This window comes from Galleria mellonella, unplaced genomic scaffold (genome assembly GCF_026898425.1).
Source record: "Galleria mellonella isolate WM207_F2 unplaced genomic scaffold, CSIRO_AGI_GalMel_v1 utg56, whole genome shotgun sequence".
In the NCBI taxonomy this organism is placed as follows: Eukaryota; Metazoa; Arthropoda; class Insecta; order Lepidoptera; family Pyralidae; genus Galleria; species Galleria mellonella.
The window spans coordinates 3,933,786-3,955,816 of record NW_026442117.1 but is presented as its reverse complement, the minus strand read 5'-3'; the positions used below and the strand labels follow the sequence as shown (position 1 = coordinate 3,955,816).

General features: G+C 32.8%; 1 protein-coding gene across 2 annotated transcripts in view; it reads right to left on the bottom strand.

Annotated features, from left to right (window-relative positions):
• Positions 1-22,031, bottom strand: part of LOC113515991 (neuropeptide CCHamide-1 receptor) — a 191,656-nt gene that overhangs the window by 123,689 nt on the left and 45,936 nt on the right. The window contains exon 2 of one of the 2 annotated variants that reach the window (XM_026900317.2): positions 4,741-4,768. The exons of the other annotated variant lie outside the window; for it this stretch is intronic. The gene's annotated coding sequence lies outside the window, so the exon portion shown is untranslated. The remainder of the gene's footprint in view (positions 1-4,740; positions 4,769-22,031) is intronic. 2 annotated transcript variants of the gene reach the window in all.

Sequence of the window (22,031 nt, the reverse complement as noted above, 5' to 3'; positions counted from 1 at the left end):
TCTTTGGTAATTCTTTAGTGCAGTTTACTAGGCTTATTAATATTATGGATTGGTAGTTAGGTCTTTTCCAATTGTATAATTGTTAGTGTACATTGACGCTTATCTGTGAGAGCTGTATACACCTTTAATTGATGTGTTCATATGGCCTTAAGCTTGGTAGTGAGGAGTAAGATGTTTTTGTTCAAGTAAACTTAGATTTAAGCATTTTTTAATAGTAGTTTTTCTCTTTTACTTATTTATAACATTGTGTATTGTCTGCTTAATTGTGTGAGCATATTGTTGGTGTGTCTTTCCTAAATAAATAAATAAATAAATAAACAAGTTTTAGAAATGATATTACAAACACTTGTATTTATGAATAAGACTGTATTATTCTGGGTATTTTCTCTACATAATATGTTTTGCAAAAATAAAATTGTTTAACTATCAGTTATCTATTCGTAGTTCCCATAGTACAATATCTACTTAATTTTTCACTAGATGGCGTTATGTTATGTGTCTAATGGTGTTTGTTACTATTATTACTTGTGTCACGATAGACGTTGCTTTTATGGAGAATAATCGAAAATTATTACCCTCAAGCTCGGGGGTAAAGCAATAAATAAATATTATGATATAAAATATTAGATTAAAGAATTTGCACTTGAAAACTGATCCGAGGGTTCATTTTAATTTTACTCGACAATTCGTGCCGAGAATATCCAGTTTCAATAATAAATTTCTATTTCATACTTCAGCTTATAAATGGAAGTAACTTTGTTTTTATGAAATATAGTACAGGAATATCTTATACCCTGAAAGGAAGTCTAAAACGATGGAATGTGACAAAGTCACAATAAAAATAATCTAATAAATTAAAGTACCGATCAGTTATGTATTATTTTTTGTTTTATTTTTAATTTTATTTCTCAACAAATGGTTTTTTACATGAATGAATTCTTTTTGTACCTTATAAAGTTTTATAGGTTTGTGTTATCACTGCATGGTCATGTTCGTGTTAGTATATTGTACCTACATTGCATATGCATTGTATATCATCATCATTATTATATCAGCCTTTGACTGTCAATTGCTGGGGGGAAAGGGATTGTTAGTAATGGAGACTGAGAATCCCATTGCTAGCAATATACCCAACCATGTCGATCTCCTTGCGGTTCCCCCTAGAAACTATCATGGTTAATTCCTGATGAATTCATTATGATGGGCTAGCTGGCATTTTGCACCTGTTTGCATTCTCATCTATCACCCTTCACTGGTGCTTTGCCAGTGTATCCCGTTAGCGCAGGCAGGGTTACCGTACTATTTTCATCCATCAAAAAAAAAAAACTCCAAAACAAACTCCACTGCTGATGATAAGCCTCCCCCTTGGAGGGTTTTGCCAGTAGTTAACACACTTGGCAACCAGATATATGAGACCAAAAATGAATCGATATATTTTTACATACTTTTATTAGTTACTTATATATTTTTTTTTTCTGAACATGAATTTATTTACAAGAAGAAATAATAACAAAATATTACTTAATCCAATATAACATTAAAAAATGTAAAAATATATATATTTAAAGATAAAAAATCACATTTAATTAATATTTTAAATAAAAATCTAACGTTTTATAACCATGACTATGCAAACTATTATAAAAACGATTGATCTTAAATTAACTGTTGATATTTTAACATTGATAAGAGAAAGGTTTAACTACGGATTAGTTATTTCTATAAACACGAGTTTAAACTGTAATTGGTATCACGGCCATAAATATGTGAATTATTACTTACACAGAAAATGGTTTCCAGATCCGCGAATTCAGCGATTTGAGAAATTTTATCGTAAATTTACTGCATACTAAAGCTGTCTTTCCTTATCGTTTAATACTCGAACAAGTTCCGACGAACAATAATATTCCGTGGGTATGTGAAATCTGATTTTGTAATATAAATTAGAGGAATTCTGTGGTTTCGATTTATTGGGAACCTTTGTAGCTCAGTAGTAGCTAAATAAATGGTTCTTGTAAACAAAGATCAATTTATAATTAAAAAAATCAACATTCTATAGTAGTGGATGGAAGAGAAAATGATATTTAGTTTTCAATTTTATTTTGACGTGTTTACATAATATTATAAAGGAAAAGAAAATTCAGCTCTTTGGGGGTAAGGGGTAAATTTATATACTTATCTGGCCTATTTATACTGAAAATATTTATTATTATTATTATCATTCTGTTACTTTCTCTAAGATTGACTGGGAGCGAATGCTTTAAGCATTAAGTTCGCCTTGTGTATATTTTTTGTACTAAAAAATAAATTACGTGAGTTGCAGCCGAAGGACTTAAAAAACCGAAATTTACTTAATACAATTTGTTAAAATATAATATTAAAGGATAAAAAACTTATAATTAAATTTGTCGACTCTGTGGATGGATGTAGATGTCTCGAGGCGCGTTGATGCCATCACGCGGCCTGCTTGACGTCAATGCTGGGCATGTTCCGCTCCATCAGCTGTGCGGATTGCTGTCTCTCCCAAGGCTCATGTGTATCATTTATTGGAATCACGCGAATTCAGCAGCCATCTTGTTTTATGATATCGTAACAAATAAATAAATAATAAAACAAACAAGACAGTAGTTGCCAATAGTTGCCACGCTTGGCAACCTCAGTTTGGCTTCTGATGATGTTTTAAGAGGGACGCTGCTACCTATACCTTCACCATATACTTCCTTAGTCGCCTCTTACGACATCCATGGGAAAGGAAGGGATGGCCTATTCTATACCGGGCCCACACGGCGATAAATATATAAATACATAAAAAAATTGCCTATTATCATCATCTCCATATAACAATGGAGAAGGTGCCTTGAACAACGTACGGTGGAGGACCGTCACTCATCCAGATGATTGGTATAGAGTTTTAGTTTGTGGCGGGTTGTACGGTGGTGAAAATTAGCAGTATCATCAATCATCTGGAGGAGTGGCGGTCTTCCACCGTGCGTTTTTCAAGGCACTTTCTTCCACGCACAACCATTCTTTGGAATCAACTTCCAGCAGCAGTATTTCCGAACCGATACGACAACATAACCTTCAAGAAAAGAGTATATTCCTTTTTAAAAGGCTGGCAGCACAACTGCAATGCCGCTGGTGATGTGGGTGATCAGGGGCGGCGGTAGTCACTTACCATCAGGTGAGCCGCATGCTCGTTTGCCCCCTGTGTTGTAAAAAAAGATATCAATTTAAACAGTTCTTCAGAGCATACCCCATGATAAATTTATGTTTGTGCACAGCAAAGAATAAAAAAAATAAACAATACAACCGAATTGAGAACGTTTTTGAAGTCGGTTAAAAATGAATGGCAAGTAAAAAAGTAAATTTACCTCTGACAGACGAAGCTTGTTAGCTTTGAAAAACAATTCCTATTTACAGAACTACGAGTACACTTTGTGGCGTGGCTTGGTATAAATTTGGATTAACATACAATCGACTACAATGGAATAGTAAAATGAAACGGCTAATTGAACTTTTTATTTATTTTTGGAACGAATTTTCACATTGTGTTTTATCATATATATTTCCTTTGTACTGAAAACTATGAATTGTATTTTTTTATTTATTCTTCATTGCATAATAAAACCTTGTACAAGTGGCGAGCTTAATGTCATATGACATTGTCTACCAGCTAAGCGTTAGGTAAAAACAGAAAGTATATAAAGGGCAGAGGCGGTGAAAAGTATATGACATAATTTACTAGCATATTTAAATATAAATTAATAACTATATATAAATTAATAATTATATACATTTAATTTTTAATTAATAACTAAAAAGTTTCCAGGAATCAAAAAGGCTACTTGATCTTCTTGAATTCGTGTTGCTAAAAATATTTTATGTATTGATTATAATTCGATAGATGCCACAATCAATTTTTTAATAGTTCATTTAACAGATGTAATGATACAATCAACGATTACAAATTCATTGTAATTAATTAGGACACTATTGAGATTTTTATACAACTTAGAATGGCAAACAAGCTGACGGAAAGCGGATGGCCCACCTGATGGAAAGTGGTAACCGTCGCCTATAGATATGAGACATGGACATAACAGTGTATATTGTTTCGCCCATAATACCTCCCTTGCGTTGCCATTCCTGAGGACTCAGGTGTTATTCCTCTATACCCTGTAAATTCACGCTATATCCCACCCTTCAAACCGAAACACAGCCATGCAGACAACTGCTTTACGGTTGAAATACAAATACACAGGACAGAGGTACTCAATCAATCGACTTTTGTACAAAGTCTCCCTCTGGTAAAATAATATTTACTGATTTTACTGATTGCCTAATATTTTCTTTTCAATATTAAATAGCTCTATATGGCCGTCTATGGGAGAGACCTATGTTTAGCAGTAGACAAATAATGGCTGAGATGTTAGTGCTCATAATTATGTTTTGCCACGTACCATAAAACGAGCAACGAAAAAAAAAAACGTTTTTTAATCTAGTTCTAGTTTTAGCTTCCGTTATATACGTCTATACAATTTTAAACGATTATTCAAAAAATGCTGTGCTGTGCGTCAACTCATTTTGGAGTAGTGGGTTGACACATCCCACGCACAGTAATTTGGCGTAATTGCACGGCGTAGTGTAGTGTTACTCATGTCTAGACTGGACTGTGCTGCTGGTGTAAGAGCAATAAGACGGAATTATTCTATAAAAGCAATATTATACAAGATAACTTACCTATTCTAGAGAGATGTTTTAGATATACCTGCAAATAAAAAATATATATGTATATAATTCATCGTTTGGATTGGGATTTCTTAGTTTGATTTCTTCGAGTGATGGAAATTCATTATATCAATAATAATTTAATATTTTGATTTAAAAACTAAACCTTTAAATCGATTTTGATAAACATCTGAAAATATACCGTTTTAGATAAAAAAAAATCTAAATCGGTTTATTAATGTCGGGGTTATGAGGTAACAAACATAAAATACAATTGGAGTGAGGACCTCCTATTTTTTTGAAGTCAGTCAAAAACAATAATTCATTCATAAAAAATCTCATATTTCTGACATTAAATACTTGTATTTGTATGGCTCTTCTATTATATAATTAAGATTGTGTTAAAAAAACAATAAAAAAACTGTTTAAAAACTGTGAAACTTTGCGTATCATTCTGCATTGTCACAGAGCATTCTGTGACATTCATGGTGCTATTCATATATATTGACGACAGTTATTACTTTCCATCAGATGAGTCATCACCTTATTTGCCATATCAAGCTGCATCCATCAATCACTTTATGTGCGTTGCTGAAGTACTACAATCTCGTGATTGAACGTGAGTGATGCAGTGACCTAAATAATTGCGAGATTTTCTTTCGCGAACGCGCAGGCTGTGGAATGAGCTCCCTGCAAAGGTTTCCCTTAGAAACTACAGTATGGTATTCTTCAGAAAGGGTATATTAAGGTTTATTCAGGGTCAGCAACGCCCACGTGACGCCTCTAGTGTTGCGGGTATCCATAGGGACCGTTTACCATCAGACGGGTTGTATGCTTGTTTGCCAACTTTCTGGTTAAAAAAAGTAACCTATAATATCTACATCTGTAAATTATTTGATTTATATGACCAGATGCTTTTGTCTATTTTTTTTATATATGGCCGTGTGGTCCCGGCATAGAATAGGCGAGCCCTTCCTGTCACATGGTTGTCTTAAATGCCTACTAAGGGAGGCCAGGGGTTGGGCAGCAGCTTCCTTCTTAAACCATCTCTAAATCCTGACTGCGTTTGCCAATCCACTTGCCAAGCGTGGCAACTACTGGCAAAACCCCTCAAGGCGGAAGCTCATGTTTAGCAGTGGACAGTTAAAGGCTGACATGATGATGATGATGATTTTTTTATAATTTTCTATCCAGTTAGTTGATTAGTTTTTTTTACAACACAGGAGGCAAACGAGCATGCGGCTCACCTGATGGTAAGTGACTACCGCTCTTTTATATTACCGTATTGTCTTGTCTTATTTATAGCAATAATTATTTATAGGGATGATGTTTAACTTCCAATTTAAATTTTATTGAAATAATCTAAGAGGTTTCTCAATAGACTTAAGGGGATTTTATGTAGTCGTATTTTCTATTAAAATTAAATTTAATGAATTACACCAATTAGAGATATCCGTTTTATTGCTTTCGCTATTGTTCACTTTTTGTTTCCAAATTCTTGCTATTATTATAGTACCAGAGGGAGACTTTGTACAAAAGTCGATTGCTTGGGTACCTCTGTCCCATTCGTGAAGCAGCTGTGTTTGCATGGCTGTGTTTCGGTTTGAAGAGTGGTATATGGCGTGAATTTACTGGGTACAGAGGAATAACATCTGAATCCTCAGGAATGGCAACGCATGGGGGGTATCATGGGCGAAACAGTATACTCTGTTATGTCCATGGTACTGCTCATGTCTATAGGCGACGGTTACCGCTTTCCATCAGGTGGGCCTTCAGCTTGTTTGCTAGTTTAAGTTGTATAAAAAAAAGTACATTTATGTTTTATTGTGAATTTGTTTGGTCTTTGTTATCTATTGATGTCTTAATAGTACAGTGAACAATTTTGTTTACATCTAATGTTTAATGTGGAAAAAGACATAGGTATGTTTTATTTTACTTTAATGCAATAAAAACGTCCCGATCACGCCGAAGAAGTCACGGGTATAAACAAGTAATTACCTATTCGTAAGATTCCTGTCTCTTTCTTTCCCGTGGGTATCGTAAGTGGCGACTAAGGAAATTTAATAACCGAGGTATGGATAGCAGCGTTCCTCTTAAAACATCTTTAAAAGTATACTGCTGTTGCTAATCTGCCTGCCAAGAGTGGCAACTACTGGCAAAATTTTCCAAGAGGGAAGCTTATATTCAGCAGCGGATAATCAAAGCCTGATATGATGTTGAAGATGTTTGCTTAAAATAAATAAAATAAAACACAAATAAATAGTTTAAAATATTAGTAAACGTTAACAGGCAATATAGAGATGTGAGGTGCCCTGTATTAGGTGCCGTCCTCGAAAACGTTGGCAAACGAACTTCGTTCGGTCAAAATTCCATCATGAAAATCGACAGACAAGTTGATGCGATACACAAATGAATCGGTACATATAAATCCAGCAATTTATGGCGATGTAGACATAAAACGTCAGTGCTCTATGAGTACAGCACTTAGGTACGCTAGCGTGGATGTAACATTTTCGCAACATGAATTGAATGCGTAGGTATATTTTCATACATGCAATTTCAATGTATTTCATATACAAGTAAAATTGTTTGGACGTAAATTATGTTAAATTATCAGCCACTGACGTCACTGTTGCATTTTAAACTAACGTTTGAAACGTTATACTTTGAGAAACATAAATATTTTTCGTTCTTTATCTAATATATTCAATATAATTTTTAACCGACATCAAAAAGAAGAAGATTCTCAATTCGGTCGTATTTTTTATATTTATTGCCTCATAATTCCGTCAATTGTAAACCGATTTGGAAAATTGTTTTTTTATTTAATCATAATCGATCCAGTAGTTTTGGTTTTAAATCAAAATAGCTGGTTTTTTCACAATTGAAGTCGGTTTTTTTTTGTGGGAAACAATTTGTAATTATAACACAACTGTATAAATTAATAATATTTTACATACAATTAAAATAAATTATAGATAGTACAGACAATAGCTTTAAGTATTGCCTCTACCTAATTTTGACGACAAATAGAGTAAGTTCATAAAATTTTCGTTAATCATCATCATTTCAGCCATTATCCGTCCACTGCTGCGACATAAGCCTCTCCCATAGACTGCCATAACGAACGGTCTTGGGCCACCTGCATCCATTGACTCCCTACAATGTATTTCAGGTCGTCACTCCATCTAGTGAGGGGTCGTTTTACACTGTGTTTAACCGTACGCGGTCGTCAATCAAGAACCTTTCTTCCCCATCGGTTGTCGATTCTTCGAGCTATACGACCAGCCCATTGACACTTCAGCTTGCTTATCCTTCGGGCTATGTAATTATAATATATTTTATTTATTCTAGATATAATCTCTTGATGGCAGATGTAGTAATAAAATAAAACTCACTACCTCTATTTGTTGTGCTCAAATTCTCACTAGCTTCAAAAATTCTATTAAGTCCTACTATTTTCCCCTTTAGTACTATTCTCCTGTGTTCTTTCTTCATCGTACTCCTTCATTCTCTGCTATTGTATGTGTGTTATTAAGTATGTGTATGTTTATGTATATATTTATTTATACATGTGTATATGTTTGTATATATTAGTACCTATATAATAGTTCGTCACATATTCTTTGTCTTTTTTCTCAATATCCTCTACCCAAAGGCTGTCTGGAGGTGATTACTTACCGAAAAGGTCACCAAAGGTGTTAATTAAGGTGTTAATTAAAATTTACTGCATTTATTGTCTTTATGAATGGTGCAATAGAGTGTAAATAATAAATAAATATAGACATCAATATATATATGGACATTTCTTTATTTATTATATAAACAATTACATATGTTGTATAATATATTGTTTAGAATTGATACTGTGACCATTTCTATGGACGAAGTCGCGGGTGAAAACTAGTTATTTACAAACACTTCTAAAAGACAAGCACCATGATCAGATCATGATTAATGACTATAAGTCGAGTAATCATCGGTATAAATCAAACTAGTCCAAAGACAACACAGACACAGTTGTATTGATTTATTGTTTAGTTTATAAGTTTATCTTTGAGTTCCATAGAAGCAGTTTGTTCTCTGTGACAGATATAACATTACCATATGACTTGATGCAAAATTTCATCTTGATAAACTATATTTTTTATTTATATTATTAACTAGTTGTATCACACGGCTTTGTCCACGTGAATTAGTACATAGGATAAGCGTTGTGAGGTAACCAAACATAAATACATCCGAATTGAGATGCTCCTTGTTTTTTTGAAATTTATTGAAAATCTGTTTTAAGATATAGTGTATAATGTGTACAATATTAAAAAAATACAGACAGATCTCCATTTTGATGGTGTTAAACCTTTGAATTACGTCAGTTGGAAGTACACGATAAATATTTTAAGCTCGTAACTTCGGATTTATTCGACAGAGAGTTTGTACCTATTTTTTTAAAATTAAATACTAGCTACATTAACAGTAATGAAGTAAAGACAAAAAATGGAATAAATATTAAAAATATTTTACTAACTCTTTCTTACCGGTAGCTTTGTCTGCGTGTTTGGGGTAAATTCACTGACCAGGATAAAGAGATATCCTCTCCAGGTTATATAGCACTTAGCCCTTGTTAGCCACATTTCATAGTAATTGGTTAAACTGTTAAGGTAATAACTACCAGTTTAACTTACGTGTAATTAGATTTTTTATTTCTTTTTTTTTTCTTTTTTTTTTACAACGCAGGGGGCAAACTAGCATGCGGCTCACCTGATGGTAAGTGACTACCGCCGCCCATGATCACCCACAACACCAGCGGCATTGTAGGCGTGCTGCCGGCCTTTTAAAAAGGAATATACTCTTTTCGTTCTTCGAGTCGTCTTTCTAGTCGAAACTAGTCGAACTTTCTCGAAAGTTCGACTAGTTTCGGGATGCATTCGTGATCCTTAATCATGAGCCGTTGACGCGAGTGCGAGATTGACTGCGCGTTTAAAATGTAAAAAAAATTAAACCGATATTTATTACATTAAAACATAATGTGTGCTTACGAAACTTTTAACAAAAAAACTGTTAAGTGGCTTATAGGTAAAAACAAACTTACTTTCATATTAATATCTAATAGTAGCAAGAATTATTTGTTTTGAGTCAAAATTATTAAAATAACCGAGTACAATGCAAAGTTGCTGATTTTAGCAACTACTAAGAAAATAAAAACTCTTTGTTTTGAGATAACAATATAGTCCATACATGTTTTTTTTTGATGGGTGAAAATGAAATGGTAACTTTGCCTGCGCTAATGGGATACGCTGGCAGAGCACCAGTGAAAGGTGACCGATAAGAATGAAAACAGGCCAGTTAGCCCATCATGATGAATTCATCAGGAATTAATCATGATAGTTTTCAGGGGGAACCGCAAGGAGGTCGACTTGGTTGGGTATATTGCTAGCAATGGGATTCTTAGTCTCCATTACTAACAATCCCTTTCCCCCAGTCCATACATGTTAATAACTAAGAACTTCACCAAATACATTAGTTAAAGCCACACGATCGAAAGGATTAAAATGGAATGGAAAAGCACATACAGATAAATGAATCTGTGATAAACAGACTATACTACTAGTTTTGTGAGAAGACAAAAAAAAAATTAAGCTTATTATGAAAACTAAACCTTTGCTCATAAAAACTAAAACTTGCACCAAATCTGTTTCAACTTATAGAATTCCTGAGGACTCAGGTGTTATTCCTCTGTACCCTGTAAATTTACGCCATATCCCACCCTTCAAACCGAAACACAGCCATGCAAACACAACTGCTTTACGGTTGAAACACGAATGGGACAGAGGTACTCAAGCAAACGACTTTTGTACAAAGTCTCCCTCTGGTGATAATAATTCAGAATTAGAAATGTCAGCGCAAAAGAAAAAGTCCAAACACTTCAAAGCTAAAACAGGATTATAATACTCTTAATGTATTATATAAGGCGTCAACAATATATTTCTGTCTTTTGTACCTGTATATGTCTACTCAAGAACGATGATGTACACCTATTGAGTGTGTGTCGGTACATATTCCACCCTTCATATACCTTCCAATTCACTGGAAAGGTCAAGTGCACTTTACTCACTGATAGATGTACATACTTGAGACATTTGCACACAGAGTACCTGATTGCGAAGCAGTAAGAATGGATTTCATGAAGGTTGTTGGTTCGATTCCTTTAATGTAATAATATAATTATTATACTAAACTATTATTTTGCGGAAGTCCATATCACTAGTTATTTAATTAGAATTATTTTGTTTAATTCCACTACCATTAGTATGTATGTATTATTGTTATTACTAGAAGTTCTATAACCTTCCATATTTCGTCCATGCACGTTTTGTCAACCGTTTGTCACCAAAACTTTTGAGTTATAACCCAAACTTCGGGCAACGATTTAATAACTAGCCTGAAAATGGAATACGTGTCGTAGAATCTCCTCACCTTATTAATCAATAAACGTATAACTTTATATTAGAATTTTTATGTCCGTTTATTATGTAAACAATGATTACATTACAAAATATAATTAACTAGTATTTTTAATGTAGTTGGTTTGTTAGAATAAAAATTAATGAAAGTGTATACAAATTAATAATTGATTCGATCACACTACAGTTTGTTGATATCCAATAGCAGTATAAATCAAAAACCGATTAATTAAATGAATGTTTCGATTTGTCCGTAAGTTGATAGAGTATTTCTGTGTTTTAACAATATCAGATTACATTTTCATTAAGCTCCATTGAAACGTATTGTGCATGCTCTGTTTCGTAACTGGATAGTTTTGTATTAAATTTCTAATGACTATTTCATCGTTATCGTTGCCTTGCCTTTTCCTGTTTATTTGGGGTCGGCGCTTTATGTCTTCTTTCTACACAAATCCCTGTCAACTGTCATATCCAGGCTGACAACTCTTTTATGCATAGTATCTTTCACACAACCCATCCATCTTTTTTTCGCTCGTTCACTTTTTTTACATCCACTTTTTTATTTAACACTTTCTTTAAAACATGGCTTTCATTACTGCGCATGACATGTTCATATCATGACAATCTATTACTTCGTAATTCCTCCACTTGCAACTTTTAAACTTCTTCGTACATGCTTAGTTTTGGTTCTGTTATTCCTTACCACCCACACATCTATCTCAACATTCGCATTTCTGTCATGTGTATGTACAGGTTTTATAATAGATTTGTAAACTTTACTCTTTAACTTGGAAGGCATTCGAGCTCGAACACTGACGAGTTGCTATTTCAATCAACCAGTGCTAATTCTGTGTTTAACTTCACGATCTATATTGGCGTTGTTCTGCATAATTAAACCGAAGTACCGACCTATTTCCAACGACTATTTATTAGTTTTAAAATATTTTCAATAGCCATTACATAATATTTTTCACCACATGAGTCAAGGTTGTTAGTTGTCACTTTATTTGACTCTACAGTAATATAAAGATCTGTTTGAATCTTTTAATATAAAACACTTCAAAGGTGACGAGAGAGTATAAAACACATAGTACCTTCAACGTTATAATATAATTTTTAACGAGTGATGTGAAGAAAGGACTGTAATATCTTTCAAATTCAAAAATAAATTAGATTTGTGTTGCACAAAAAGAAACTTAATTATATTTTTTTTATTATATTACAGAGATCATATGGTTCAATAACACGACCAGTCGAAGAGAGAACATTCCATCTTCAATTTTAGTAAAACTAGCTATTTTGATTTAAAAACGAAAGCACTATATTGATTTTGATAAAATTTCTACGGAACCGATCTATAATCAATCTTTAAAAAAATATATATATTTTTTAAATCGGTTTATAACTGACAAAATGAGAATTTATGAGAAAATAAATATAAAAAATATCATCGAACTGAGAACTACCTCTTCCTTTTTTAAAGTAGGTTGAAAATTAAATATGTCAAATTGTTTTATGAAATTACGGAGAATGGACAGTGAAATTATAGGAAATAGAGGCATGGTAGACATAGCAAAAATCAACATAAAATGAATGACAACGAATGAAAGATATATGGGTGTCCTATATACTCTATTATGCCCACGGTGCAGTTTTTGTCTATGGAGATTGGATACCAGACATTTATTAGGTAGGTCGTCAGCTTGTTTGTCTTTCTTGCTGTATAAAAAGGATATTATCCTTATTTCCTTTACTAATATTATAAATGTGAAAGGGAGTTTGTTTCTTATCCTTTGGTGGCTTAATAGATTAACTCATTCACAATAAAATGGTATGCACGTATTATGTATATGGGATGGAGAAAGATATAGGCTGCTTTTTATCCCAGTTGGTAAACATATTCAGTCACACGGACGAAGTTGAAGGTAAAAGCTAATATATAACTCATCTCTCTTCATTTAAGAAGTTTCTTTTGTCAGCGTAATTAATTAATGCATTTTCTTTTAGCCAGCTCTATCCCAGGCCATATTTTTTACCTCCCTATACGACATAATACTTAGTGTTCCTTTAATCTGTCCCATGTAGTTATTCCTCGGTCTTTCTCTTCCTCTCTTGCTCTCTATTTCCCCTTTAAGAAATTGTCATGTTGTATAAGAAGAGAACATTCTTCCATTCTCTATTGTTTTTGTTAATGTTCTTTTCTCATTCACCATTTTAAAGACTTCTATGTCCAGCTTATTCATTCCATTCTCCGCTATATTACTCGTATTGAATTACGAGCAATTTGTTTATTTCTTACATATATACAAATATATTTTAGTTTCTCGTAATCCTAAATTGAATGTAATAAAATTTATCAATTTCGCATAGACTAGTTTTAATCAAAGTTTATTTAACGTGGTCGAGATTAATTGAAGAATTCTGTCATTTGACGTAAACACAAATTGTGTACAAAGCCAAGTGTAATGAAACTGTTGTAACTGAAATGATGTACCTACACTCAGAAGTTTGATTGGTTGGATAAATACAAATACGTACTTATTCAGAGACTTAGAAGTAGCAATTTTATTTGGTTTCATAAAAATTTACTTCAATTGTGAAAACATACGTACACGTGTGATTCATGAACAATGTAATTTATAAAATTCATGTGTAGAAAGATCTTGAATTTTTATCTGTTTAAACAAACTTGCCCTTTTTCGAGCAAGTCACGTGCTTTTTCAAGACAGATATCTGATACTGAGCTTCAAACTATAGCAAAGTAGTAGTTAAATACGTAAAAGGTTGAGAGGAATTTGGAGGATACCGTTCCAATATCAATATATTGAGTTTCATGGACACCGATGGCGGAAAGGTCACTCATTTCGATATCGCCCATATCGGTCGGATATCTATTTTCGAATATGTTAAAAGTCTAGTTATCCAATATTATTTTTAAGATAACAGACTTTTAACATATTCGTTATTAGATCACTATATAGATATTGTCACTAAAATATGTAGATGTAGCTGTATATTACCTATCCTTTATATTTTAACTACTTGATGCGATGAGAGTTAGACAGCATGTCTACACGGTACCAGTAGGTAGCAACCTGGTTATGCGCTCGTTTTACCTATGTTTGGATAATCGTCGCTTTACTATATATATAATAGAATTGAAACTCACGATTGTAACCTTCGTTCCAATAATACTCTCCAACTATTTTTCCCCTCTCACCGTACTGGTTACGCTTCAAACTCTTTTCTCTTATATTCTTCACGACTCTGGAACGCGCTTCCTGATGCCATTAAGAGACTACCGACTACACCGTCTTTAAAAAAAAAACGTCCACGCTCACTTTTTTACTTTATCCGAGCAGTAAGTGCTTTATATTATCCTCAATTTCGTGTATAATATACTATATGTCATATATGTGTAAGTATATTTGTTATTCATATATATTAATTCGTTTATATATGTAATTTTAGTATGTATGTACATCAATAATTATTAGTACCGCATTCGAGTATTCTGACACTTCCCTATGGTTGACTGGGAGAGAATGATTTTAGCATTAAATCTGCCATGTACACATATTTGTACTAATGAATAAATAAATAAAAAAAATAGGAAAGTCACAAAAAAAATTAGATTAATTAAGTATCTTCATTTTATGAAAGTTACTTAAAATACTTCAAGATTAAAGAGGCAGTCTCTGTTGAAGGCATTCTTAGAGTAAAATAAAACTAGGTCTATTCGCAAATAAAAAAAAAATATCCGCTGACTTAAAAAATCTTTGTAGATGTAATATAAAATTGCTGACGAAGGCAGCATTTGGACGTAATCACATTTTCACCCGAGTTCTTAAACGACAAAAGAAAAGAATAATACTTTTTGCTTTTAATCACAAAATTATGATTTTTATTCTATAATTAAGTAGACTACAACAAAGTTTATTAAATTACTATAAAATTTTCTTTTAAATTTCTTGTGGATATTTTTTTTTGTTGTTTGATGAAATAGAAATGAATTTATTTTGCTAGAATGTAGGTAATTTTTACAAATTGTAAATTATAACAGAGTATACTGTTTCGCCTATGATACCCCCATGCGTTGCCATTTCTGAGGACTCAGATGTTATTCCTCTATACCCTGTAAATTTACGGCCATATCTCATCCTTCAAACCGAAACATAGTCATGCAAACTATGTTATATATACAACTACTTCACGGTAGACACAAATGGGACAAAGGCACCCAAGCAAACGACTTTTGTCCAAAGTCTTCTGATAAACTAATTAAACTTAGAGTAACAACATTATAGTAGTACAAATATTATTGGTAGGCAGTTATATAAAATAAAAAGTTGAATTTACACTTTCAAAGATGAACTATAAAAGAACCATTGACTCAGTACACGTCTTGCTGATTCTATCTCAGAATTAAATAAACCCATATCGAGATCTCTAGATATTTTATTAAAATTATTTTTATATTATTTTCTGCATCATCGAAATCCTAAATTTGTTTAAGAATAAATATAAACGTTGTCGCAATAAAATAAAAATAGATGCCGTCGAGACAAATAATCGCGATATTTGTTTTAAAAGGAACTCTTTGTGTGTTTTATAAAACTTCCTTAGCTTTGTCCCGGGGAGAGCATGAGCTATATAGCTTTATAGCGAATGTGATTGTCTCCATTGCCTCAGGCTTATTAATGGTGAGGGATTGCAGAGAAACACTTTGTAGTTTCTGTGGCCAGGGATAAACTGAAATGTGGCGCATTTGTCAAGAAATTTGAAATGATTTATTGTTACCGACAATGGTTTCTTGAATTACGTTTCTATTTAACATATGACAAACAAATTATATATATATATATATATATATATATATATATATATATATATATATATATATATATATATATATATATATGTATAGTATGTTTTTTTTGGTTAATTAAAATTTGGTATACATATAATAATTTATAATAATAATTTAATAGTCAATCTTCGAGTGTTGGCAAACGCACACATACTAACGGTAGCGGAATTAAGCATAATAATTTTATTCAAATAAATTTTATTATATACGTATTAAATACTTAATTTGATACATATCACAAGCAAATGTATCCAGAATCAATATTTACTGTTACTCAATTCTACAGCAATACTAAGTACCACTCGATAGTTGAATATATTACGAGTATGTTCGTTAGCTTTCAAGAACACACATAAAATATTAAATAAAAGTCTTTTAAGGGGTATAAGCGTATATATTAGTTTATTTATATTATTATATAATAATAAAAATAAATATCCGGGGCATGCGGAGTGAAAATGCAGAAGAATAGAATAGGACAGAACAGAATAGAATATTATATAAATTTGGATGAATGAATGAATTTATTAATAAATTTACATTTGCATGGGGACTGTAACTATATGTACTATATGTACTGTAACTATACGTACGCACGCACGCACGCACGCACTCACGCACGCACTCAAATTACAATACTTTCATTTTGTATAAAGTAAATAATCTGTACATTGTAATTTGTGGAGATGAATAAAACTAATTATTATTACTATAATAAGAAGTAATTTTTATTTATACATATAAAAAATAAACATACATTTTACATGGAAAATAAAAAAAGCAAATATGATCAAAGCAGTTCCCACAAGCAGCATCTCTTCACGAGTATGACGGATAAGAAAGCCATCATTGCGCTCAACCATATTTTATGGAACTCAATAGCCCGGTCCATTACGCCGCCATCGGGCAGGACCATGACTACTCACGTTACCCGAATATATCATCATCAATATCAAATTACTTCAATAGTGGTGTGTCTATGTGATTATCAAAATACCCGTACATTATAAGAATTGAATTGACATTTAGAGTTAGAGTAATTAGGTTATTACAATCTGGTTACCAATATTTTTTTACAGGATAGAATTGGATGGGATAAGCAGGTTAATTGAAAAGCCACTTTTTTTAACTTCTCTCATTGCAGCTTTTTAAATTTTCTTAAAGTTAAATCACATTGTCCTAAAAATATGATAGGGGTAGGGGCGTATATTTTTTTGCAGTGTAGATAGAACTGGCGGGGTTGTTGTATAATAATACACACGAAACTAAAAAGACGAATTCAAAACCTACTTCGTTTTAAAATTTCACTCATTGAAGCTTTTTCAATCTTGCTGTATTTAAATCACATTGTTTTAGAAATATGATAGGGGCGCATATATTTAATATTAGGAAAATACCTACCCATATAAACTATTTGAACTTTAAAACAATAAGAACCCATAATACATGTGGAACTTTCACAACTCTGACTAAAGGTCAAAAGTCGTGGACGATGAATATTAATGAACAATGCAAACGCTTCCCCATAGCTATAAAAGTTATATTAAAATAGGGGTGCAGGCGAATCATTTGAAGGCTGAAAGGTTGATGCCGCCCTAAATGCCCCGGTGTGGTTTTGCTACTGTCAATCAACGCTGATTCCTTGATAATATAGAATCAACACTGAATGACAGTTAAGTCAAGTTTAGGCAGGTACTGTCTTTAATTTATTCTACTGATATAATAAAATAATAACTGTATGATTTTGGTTACAGCATTTCTTTATGTTTGTCACGTCATAACTCCATCAGTTATGAATCCATCGACAGGGAGTTCACCCTCATACCTTACAGCCTAAATGGTCGCGTACAACGCGGTTTCAGAGATGCTTTCTCCCACGAACACTCAGGTTATGGAATGAGCTCCCTGCCGAGGTTTTCCCGAGAGACTACAGCATGGGGTTCTTCAAAAGGGGGTAAAGAGGTTTCTTCAGGGTCGGCAACGCGCGCGTAATACCTCTGGTATTGCAGGCGTTCATAGGCTACGGTAACCGCTTACCATCAGGTGGGCCATATGCTTGTTTGCCACCACAGTGGTATAAAAAAAAATCCATTAAGAAAATTTTCATTCTCTTTGTTAATTGAAAGCACCATACTTTAATAATAATAATAATAGTTTAATTCAAGAAAGATACAGTTGCATAAGGTACAATTTAAAATTTTTACAATTTATATTCAACGAGGAAATATCTTTCAGATTGGTCTCATAGAAATGTTATCATAATAATTTTTTTTATTCAAATTGATTGATTGAAGTCTGTTTTTTTTGTGTTAATACAATCATAATTTATTATATGTTCTAATGCATCACTGCTTTTATATATTTTGTTAAATATTTGTTTGTTGACATTGTTTTTCGAGAGAGGGATGGGTGTCTCTTTTAAAACACCTCCAAAGCCTAACTGCGGTTGCTAATCCGCTTGTCAAACGTGGCAACTACTGGCAAACCTCCAAAAGAGGAGGCTTATGTTCAGCAGTGGATAGTTAAAGGCTGATGTAATGATGATTATTTTTCTGCTCGCGTTTCTTATACATTTACTGATAACACTTTTTTCTAGTTTCATTTAATGGAAGTCCTTCAGTTCACAGTAATTTTGTAAGGGAATGAAGTCGCTATTTCGTATTTTGGCAGGCAAAATCCAGTGTTTGTAATCTATTTGGTGAATATCTCAGTATGTTTACTTCCAATACCGGCATACATACTTAATGAATGGGCGTTCAGAAATAAATCAACCCGTATAATTAGACGCGAACGTTATTTGTTGGCAATTACGTTTGGAGGGCATAAAGAAACTCTATTTTCTGGAACAATATACTCCATCTATCCTTATGTTTAATTTTGGAATAGTTTCCATTATAAGGGGTAAATTTTAAGTAGAAGTACCTAGTGTATCCAGTTACATAGCTATAGAATAAACTCTATGCATTCTTTTGTTTTTATGCAACTTACAATAGCAAACAAGCTGACGGCCCACCTGATGGAAAGTGGTAACTGTCGCCTATAGACATGAGCGGTACTATGAACATAACAAAGTATTACGTACATTAATAAAAATATATGTTATAGAAGACATATTTTAAGCTATATATATATAGCATTTTCTTTTAATGAACCTTTGGGGAAACAGAAATCTAAAATTAAAATATTTTTATATTTATTTGCATATTTACATAGTAATTCTCTAGCGTTACTAAGTCGATTGTAAAAATTCTTTCACTCATTGAAAGCTACACTGTTCCTGAATAAATAGGCATTTCTTTTTACAGTAATCCCCACGGGTACGGGAGATAAAGAGATCCGCGCGCAGTCTAATGGATAATTTGCAAGATTTTCTTCTAAATTTTAGGTTCATTCTACTTTCCCACAAAGTATGTAAATGTTTTTTAGAGACGATAATGTGCTCACTTGGAGAAAAAAATAATTATTTGCCTCTAGGGTAAATGAACATGAGATATTTGGCTTAAGTGTTTAAAGTTTAAAGTTAATAATTAAGTGGTAAACCTTAAGTTCATATTCATAAACGACTGATCGGATTTGAATAAAATTTGTTACACAGTTAAATGTAAATTTGAGGATCGTCCTCATAGCTTCGAGCCCAGACGAGACTGTTGGATTGACTGAAACAATGATAAAGCAAATTCGAAATATGTGCACATTGAAATGCTGCAATATAATTAACTGTTTTTTGTTTTATCGTCTTCGTATATATGAACACGGATTATTGTAATCCGTTATAAATTATTGGGTAATTCTATAAATGTAATAAATGAAAAAGTTTATTATGATGGATCGATGGATAGATGGATGGATGGACGGATATCTGTTTCTCTTTAACGGAAAATCTACTGAACAGATTTAAATGAAATTTGGTACACGAATAGTTTATATAGTAATTTAGCATATATAATGGTTTCACGCAGGTAAAGTTGTGGGATACAGGTATTACACATATAAAAATAACTATTTTAAAGTCCACTTACATATCCACTTTTAGATAAAATATCCACACTTTAATCATTTATAGGTTTTATTAAATTATATTTTATTATGCACACAGTAATAATTATATATTATTGTGTGAGGTCTCGGCATAGATTGGACCACCCCACTCTTTCCAATGGTTATTGTAAGAGGCAACTAAGAAAATTTAGTACGTACAGAAGGACGCTGCTACGTCCTTCTTATAACATCACCAAAGGCTAACTGTGGTTATGTCGATTCTTGCAGAAAACAACCATCACGATTATTCATAATGATTGTTTTCTGCAAGAATCGAACCCACGACCCCTGAAAGATAGTCCGGTATATTTTTTTAATGGAAGATAATGGAATGGTAACCCCGCCCGCAATAATGGTGTACGCTGGCAGGGCACCGTAAGGGATGATAGGTGAAAATGAGAAGCAGATCAGTTAGCCCATCGTAACGACTACACCTGGAAGTCAGCATTAAGGTTTCCACACTACGTGGAGGTCGACCTGATAGGTATATTGCTAGCAATGGAACTGGTAGTCCGCATTACTAACCTTTTCTTCCAAGGCGGTATGTTAAACCATTGTACCAGCATCGATCGTTTGCAGTATGCCCCTAATATACTTGATAGTGAAATAATCGCTTTAGAAATGGACGAAGCAACACAACAAAGCACTATTATATTCTTAGCCACGCTATTGTATTAGACTTATCAACATGTCTATCTACTTTCAGCCTTCGCTACATTCACGAAGCATTAATTTGCATATATTTTGCATTTACATCCCTTTTTACTACGAATGTTTCTAACTCAGTTTGAATTTAACTGAAATAATGTAGATTAAAAAATTTAATTTTTGGAAAAATATCAAATCGGTCATCGCATTGTTATGTAGCTATATTTCTATAGCCCTTATGGGCTTATAACGTAAATGATAAAAATATGAATAAATATCACAAAAATAAATACTTTCGTCATCATCATTTCAGTCATTATTCGTCCATTGCTGGACATAAGCTCCCCCCCCCATAGACTGCCATAAAGAAAGTTAATTGTAATGAAATTTAGTATACGACTATATGTATTATTTAAAAATAGTTCTCCAAACCACATAGACTATTATTTATATCTCTGTAACGCGGATAAAAGCTATATATGACGAAGTTAGGAAGAAGAGGTAACAAACATAAAAAATACAACCAAATTGAGAACTTCTATTTGCTTGAAGTCGGTTTAAAAATAGTGAAATAAGTCTAGTTTTTACATTTGTTACCTAATAACTCCGTCACTTATAAACCGATTTGAAATATTCTTTTTCTTATCCGAATGGATATACATAATTACCAGAGAGAGACTTTGTACAAAAGTCGATTGCTTGGGTACCTCTGTCCCATTCGTGTTTCTACTGTGAAACAGTTGTGTTTGCATAGCTGTGTTTCGGTTTGAAGGGTGGGATATGGCATGAATTTACAGGGTATAGAGGAATAAAATCTGAGTCCTCAGGAATGGCAACGCATGGGGGGGGGTATCATGGGCGAAATAGTGTACTCTGTTATGTTCATGGTACTGCTCATGTCTATAGGCGACGGTTACCACTTTCCATAAGGTAGGCCGTCAGCTTGTTTGCCATTCTAAGTTGTACAAAAAAAGTAATATTGGTCCTATAGAAATTTTACTAAAATCGAATTGGTAATTTTGTTTTTATATCAAAGTACCTAATTGGTTTTGCCGAAATTGGATTTGGTTCTTTTTATTTAACACAATTTTAAATTTATTTTATTATTTGTTATTTATTTCAAGGTTTTGAACATGTCGGGTCAGATACTATAAAAATAAAAAAGTTTGTAAAATATGGAATAGTCAACAGGAATGGTAAAGTGGATGCCGTATAAATGTTAAATGTACCATGGATATCATAGAGTCTCGTCACACTTGATGTGCAACTGCGATTCGTTGGCA